Source organism: Onychostoma macrolepis, chromosome 03 (assembly GCF_012432095.1).
Source record: "Onychostoma macrolepis isolate SWU-2019 chromosome 03, ASM1243209v1, whole genome shotgun sequence".
In the NCBI taxonomy this organism is placed as follows: Eukaryota; Metazoa; Chordata; class Actinopteri; order Cypriniformes; family Cyprinidae; genus Onychostoma; species Onychostoma macrolepis.
The window spans coordinates 18,557,179-18,563,701 of record NC_081157.1 but is presented as its reverse complement, the minus strand read 5'-3'; positions in this window follow the sequence as shown (position 1 = coordinate 18,563,701).

The following is a 6,523-nucleotide window of genomic DNA, read 5'->3' as shown; positions in this document are numbered from 1 at the left end:
CTGGGCATTCATTATTTATGACTGAATAATGATACTAAGAAACTTTAATAATATATGTGAATTGAAAATACGAACTCAAGCGTTAAATAGTTTGGATACATCTTACCTGACACAAATTCCGGGCTATCAAGGCCCGCCCTTTTCGTAATTTTGTATCAATTGACACAGTCGCATTCTATCAGATTATTCCATTTCTGTGAAAGAGTTTCGCTTAATATTGTGGTTTGTCGCGGCGCTTGCGGCCAATGCAGATGTGGTTTGACAAAATGCAGCTCATTGTAATGCCAAAAGCGTAAAGGTTTAGTTGTTTGAAAAGGGCACTTCTTTTTACATAGACTACCTATTATTATAACTTACCTGAAATATGAACGCCTCTTAAACACCTTCATTCATGTTCAAGGAATTATCCTGCATTTGTCCGTATGATAACAGGCCAAATAGGGAAATATAAAATGTAATAATTCCAATGGTGTACTTTACAAATTAACTGAGCTTTAGTTTCTGATTTAAAAGCGTGTGTTTAGTCCGCCCTCTACTGAACAATGAGTGTAATGACATCCACTATCATCCATTTACTGTGTGTATTTCTCTTAAAATAAACACTTGCTTTAATAATCATTTATATTTAACAGTATTTGTTTCTCTCTCGTTATGATCTGCAGGACTATTGTGCCCGTATCCAGCAGGATGGCTGTAAGGACCAATGATGTATTGATGCATGTCTTCTCTAAGCTCAGTCTTGGCACAGTCTACCTATATAGATATTTAATTATGCACAGAAAAAAAAAAACTAATTTCCAGAATATACTCTGCTCATATTCTGCACACATATTAAACACCCTGTTTCACACACAAAAACACTGAGACTAATTACAAAATATGAAGGAAAAAAACAACAAACAGTGATGATCCAACTGAGGCCAGACAGATCCCTCTGTAATTATAATCAGAGCCTACAGTGAAATGATCATTATCATATTATTGTAATCAGACGCTCTCTGTTGAGAAAGCCTAGCGGCTCTCTGCAGGGAGTTACGACAGTAGACAGAGGAGCAAATGCAGCAGGCAGAGCTGACATGGAAGCTTGTGTGTCAGTCAACACAAACATGTGCGTTTAATATTAGTAGTAACATATTTACATATAAGGTTAGGATAATAGGGGAATCATTCTCTAATTTAGCTTATGTTACAGCATTTTTTCCTTTAAATTCCTACAAACTGCACAAAAACTTATGTTTATACAAATGTAACAATATAATATAATGCAAAATTATGTATATTATGTAATTTACAATTTAATTTGATGTAAAACAAACCTATTCTGCTCCTTTTTTATGTCCCCAGTAGTTCTCTTTTAATATTTGTCTCTGTTTTTATGTTTGTATGGTGTAAAAAAGTCTATTTAAAATCAGAAAGATGTCAACTTATTACCTAAAAACTAAACAATGACTGTAAATTTCAAGAAAATTGTAATTTAATTGTGAGGTGACTTTGTAATATTAAATGTAATTTTCTTTCTTAAGTAAATGTATCTTGTTTGAAGGTTATTTTATTGATTTATTTTTGTGCAGTGTACCCGGGCCTGTGCTTGTATCTTCTCCATGGAGAAAAGTTGAAGTCACCTGAGAAGAAATGATCTGTGACCTTCTGCAGAGAGACTCACCGTGAAGCCGATGCCCACGGTAGCAGAGAAGGATCCTGGGATGAATTTTCCCTGGTCAAACTGCACTAACAGAGACGTCTTCCCCACTCCACTGTCTCCAACTAGTATGGTCTGCAACAGACAGACAAGAACAGATGCACAAACAGATGGAGGGTCAAATGAAGTGCTTGTGTGCTTGTCAGATGTTAGTAGATCATAGTTAATGTGATTCTCTTCTCCTGCGGTTCTTCTGTTAGTGAACTTGAGGAGAACTAATTTCACATATCCACTAAAATCACCAAAACAACAGCTGATTAAAAGACATTGAGAACAAATGATGACGAAAAGTGAAGTTAGTGAAGAGAAAACATCCTGTAGCATTTGAACACAGATGCAACTTAGTTTGCTATTATGCTGTCTAGGCTGAATTAACATTGGCACAACAAACTCCAACAAACATTGTTGCTGGGTTTTGTTGGATCAGTGCGTTCAGTGTTTTGGTAAATTTCTTTCTTCTGCTGAACATAAAAGAAGATTTTTTTTTTTTTGTAGAAACTTGGCAACCGAACAGGTACCCATTGACTTCTATAGTATTTATTTACATACTATGGAAGTCAGTGGCTACCATCAACTGTTTTGCTACCAAAAATTTTCAAAACATCTTCTTTTGTTCCCAGAAAAAAGAAACTCATACAAGTTTGGAACAATTTGAGGATGAGTAAATGACAGAATTTTCATTTTTGAGTAAACGATCGCTTTAATATTACACGTATTCTGTGATGACGCATAAAAATATATATATATATATATATATATATATAACATTGGATACAGCAAAACAAAATTCTGTAAAAATACAGTGTAAAGTACATGCATAACATGAACAAATATTCAGACAAGTGACAAACCCAGGGAATAATTAAATGTTTTAATTTCCCCTTCGCTGCATTCTCAAATCTACATAGCGTGATTTCTGTCGCACAGCTGAACTGTGATGAATAAATGAGCCTGAGCTTTAGTACAGCAGAGATGATCATAGCTAGAGTTGTAAAGCCAGATTAGTCACTTTCATGTTGACACCTGCTACTGGCGTCAACAAAAATTAGTTTGGGGGGAAAGCTTTCTCATCGAGAGATCAGTCAAGGTGTCTGTTAATGGTGCTGTTCGCAAAGGCAGGCATCACTATCCATGTTGAAAAAAAAAAACAGCATATTCTGGTTAGGTATGTTTTGAAGCATGGTAGCTGATTTAAGCTGGTCCTTAGCAGGAGATAGTTGCTCAGGACCAGCTTAAACCAGCTCAAACCAGCTGCCATGCTTAAAAATCCTGGGAACTTCCCAGAACAATATTGCAACCACGTACAGTAGAGACGCCCTAGTAACAACCACAGTGTCACAACATGGCAAGAAAGAAGACACTGTACACCTTAGCAACCAGCTAAACTCTTCTCAGCTTAGTAACTACATAGAAATATTCTGGCAAACATCTAGAAATGCCCAAGCAACATTTAGAGCACCTTAACATCTACATAGCAAATACCTGACAACTACCCAGCACACCTTAGTAACCAAATGCTCTAACAAAAACAACAACAACAACAAAAAACTCTTGGCAACACCCTAGCAAATGCATAGCAGCATATTAAAAAACACATGTAATACCTTTACAATTGCATAGCAATAACAATACATAAACAACACATAAAGCTGAACTAGCAACCACCTAGAATACTCTGGTAACCACTTAGAAATGACTTTTAGAACACTTTAACATCTGTAACGCTCAGCAATCACCCACTCGTGCAACTGCCTAGAAATGCTTTAGCAACTAACCCAAACAATCAGTGCTGGGTAGATTACTTACAAATTGTAGTCCATTACTGATTCCAAATTACATGACAAAAATTGTAGTTAGTAACATAATGATTACATTACATATTTTAGGTAACATAATCTGACTACTTTTTGATTACTTTTGACCTAACACATTTATCTCATTGATTAAAAGGATTGGTTAACTTCCCAAATAATAAAAAAAAAATATGTTAATTTCTAACTTTCTTCAGTCGAAAAGAAATTAAGGCTTTTGACGCAAACATTCTAGGATTGTTCTCCATATAGTGGAGTTCAGTGGGAATCAACGGGTTGAAGGTCCAAACTGCAGTTTTAATGCAGCTTCAAAGGGCTCTACACGATCCCAGCCGAGAAATAAGGGTCTTATCTAGTGAAACGATTGGTCATTTTCTAAAAAAAAATTATAATGTATATACATTTAACTACAAATGCTCATCTTGAACTAGTTCTGCGCTGCGTGTGTATGATTTTACGCATTACGTAATCACTTTGGAAAGGTCACACATGGTTATTTCTTCGTCTTTGTGCTCTGGTTCAAAAAGTTAGAGTAGGGCGAAAAACTTCAAAATTGTCCGCCATCTTTGTTTTACCTTTTTTTGTAAAGGGCGTTTGACTTTCTTTGCACGTTTGCTTTGTAATCACTGGGTCAGTAATGGGCTTCCGCCTATGTCACGCGTAACCTTACCAGCGTGACTATGTAATGTGTGGAGTCGAGCTAATGCAAGATGAGCATTTGTGGTTAAAAAGAATATACATTTAGATTTTTTTTTTTAGAAAATGACTGATTTTTTTTTGCTAGATAAGACCATTATTGCTAGGCTGGAGAATGTTTTCCTCAAAAACCTTTTCTCAGATTTCTTTTCGACTGAAGAAAGAAAGACATCTTGAATGATATGGGGGTGTCTTGATATGAAATATATTGAATACATATATGGGAATATATTCATAGGAAAATGCAAAGAGAAAGAAAATATATTTCATTCATTGTATATTCTATTCAAAAAAAGTAACTGTAGTCTAGAATATTTTAAAATGTAATATAATCTAATTATAAGTACTTAATTTTTGGAATCTGGTTATGTAATCTGGATTACATGTAATCAGCACTGCCTACAAACTACCTAGAAACACCCTAACATCTATTCAGTACACCCCAGTAATCGCATAGAAACACATTATAAACACTCTGAACAGCTTTACGACTGCAATGACAATAAAACCACTCTGAGCAACCTAGCAACCACCCAGACCACTCAAGCATTGTGATTGTGAGTTTTCACACTCATCTTGAGAAGTGCCGCTCTTCATTAGCATTGAACAGAGTTCAGCAATCACTGATATGAAAACACCCCCTATTTCTATCTCAGTCTCACACTTGCCCCTTTTGAAAGCGTCATGTCCTGTGGCACAGGGCAGCGCGCCGCATCTCTGCGGAGACCGAGAGGACGTGGGCGTCATCCAGCTCTGGTTGCCATGGTTATCACATCCGGCCAAGCGTCTGGCCAGAGGCTGCAAAAGCACATGTGGCTTGTTCATGACATTTATCAGCTGGAGGGCAGATGGGTGGTTGTGCTTCACTCGGTTTAATCTAGTGTCTCACTATGTTGCCCTGTGTTTTAATGAAATCCAGCACTCCTCCGGTCACTGCAGTGAGGACATGCCTCAGGTTCAGTCTCATACGCTCCTGAGAGGACGTTTGGTGACTCTTCCTGTGTTGTGCAATTCTGAGTGTGCTACACACAGGTGAGTGGTCTGGACAAACCACCTGTAGAAACACACTCCTTTCTCTCTATATGCACCAGACACTGTCTTATAAACACTCCAAGTTACAAGGACTTAATAAGATAACACAAATGTTTACTTGCGAATGCACCATAAATCATATTGTACTATTTGCTTCTTAACCTTAAATACATCTTTTGCACAATATCATGTACAGTTACTATGTAAAGTACTTGTATAGTCAGTCTTAGGCTATGTGTATGTATAGTCAACTATTTATAGTATATGTATATTTAGATTACCGCTTTCAGTAAGTTAGCTATGTATAGGTTTAAATACTGTTCTAACGTCTAGTGTTGCATGTTTATATTTATGTTTATTTATGTAGCACCGTGGTCCTGCGAAACACAACATTTCGGTCCACTGTATGTCCACACATGAAGTGGAAAGACAATCTGGAAAGCATCTGTTGTGTACAAACATCTGAAAGACATCTTTAAGATGCCAGTTTTACATAGGCCTACATTCTAAATCATAAACATCTAATAAAGTCTATTTGACAACTGAAACATCCTATAGACCATTGGTCTCAAACTGAATTCCTGGAGGGCCACAGCTCTGCACAGTTTAGCTCCAACCCTAATAAACACACCTGATCCAGCTAATCGAGCTCTTCAGGGTCACATTTTGTGGCTCTTTAATGTGTCATGACAGATCGCTGTAGTGCCTCAGTTCAAGCGTCACGTGAACCGATCGTCTTTTCATATTTACTTAAAGCACGAAATAAACATGAATGAACATCAGAAGGTATTTTATTTCAACCCCCGAAAGACGTCAACACACAGCATTTTTCAAGTTTAAAGGTGCTCTCAGCAATATTTGAAAAACGCTTTTGACCACAGGTTGGACCGAGTCCCAAAGCACACTTGCCACCAATCAGCAGTAAGGGGCGTGTCTAGTAATGATAGAGAGAAGAGAGCGCTCAATTTGAGTGCACAGGACGAATATTAGCAGATTGACTATAGATAGAGAGAGATGGCAGATAAAAAAAGGAAAATATAGGAGAAACAAAACATTAAAAAGAAGGGTTATGATCAGGCAAGAGGTAGGACCCCCGTAAATATTGAAGCAGCTTTACAGCACTGGAGAGAACTCAAGGAGTGGGAAGGCCTGGAAGCGGACACCAAGGTTGAATTGTTTCTTCTTGATAGGTGAGTAATGTTGATTTTGTTTTATGTTGCTTTGTTTCACACAACTTCATATCTTCGGCCGGCAGGCATAGCAGATTTCGCCATCGTCATTACCG